At 35.4% G+C, this 579-nt stretch overlaps 1 protein-coding gene across 2 annotated transcripts in view; it reads left to right on the top strand.

Moving 5' to 3' along the window:
- LOC106879411 (cytochrome P450 10) overlaps positions 1-579 on the top strand; it is a 23,084-nt gene that overhangs the window by 5,589 nt on the left and 16,916 nt on the right. The window lies entirely within an intron of this gene.

The following is a 579-nucleotide window of genomic DNA, read 5'->3' as shown; positions in this document are numbered from 1 at the left end:
GAGAGAGAGAGAGAGAGAGAGAGAGAGAGAGAGAGAGAGAGAGAGAGAGAGAGAGAGAGAGAGAGAGAGAGAGTGTGTGTGTGAGAGAGCTAGTTAGGCAAATAAGATAGATATAGATAGATAGATAAGATATAGACAGATAGATACAGAGAGATAGATAGATATACAGATAGAGATAGATAGAGAGATATAGAGAGATAGAGAGAGATAGAGAGAGATGGATAGAGAGATATAGAGATATATAGACGTCACTGATGCTAGAAAACCAGAAGTAAATATTTTAAAAATCTTCCAAAGATGTGAATCTAATATAAAAAACAATATACTTTATGTTTTTTTTAAATGTCCAATGGCTGTAAGGGAGACAATCAATTTCTGAAAGTTACTTCACAAAGAGATACCTCCCTTCTCCACGTAACCCAAGAACAAGTGTTTTCTGCCCCGAGGGGGCCTGTTACTCATTATGTGAAAAATTTTAAGAGTCTAAAACCATCCCTGGAACATAAGTAGTGTATATTCCCAGTTTTGAGAAAATTGGTTGAAAAATACGACCGTTATAATCTTTTACGTAAATACACA

The sequence above is a fragment of the Octopus bimaculoides genome, chromosome 11 (genome assembly GCF_001194135.2).
Source record: "Octopus bimaculoides isolate UCB-OBI-ISO-001 chromosome 11, ASM119413v2, whole genome shotgun sequence".
Classification (NCBI taxonomy): Eukaryota; Metazoa; Mollusca; class Cephalopoda; order Octopoda; family Octopodidae; genus Octopus; species Octopus bimaculoides.
The sequence above is the reverse complement of the archived record's forward strand: the minus strand, read 5'-3'. Positions and strand labels throughout refer to the sequence as shown.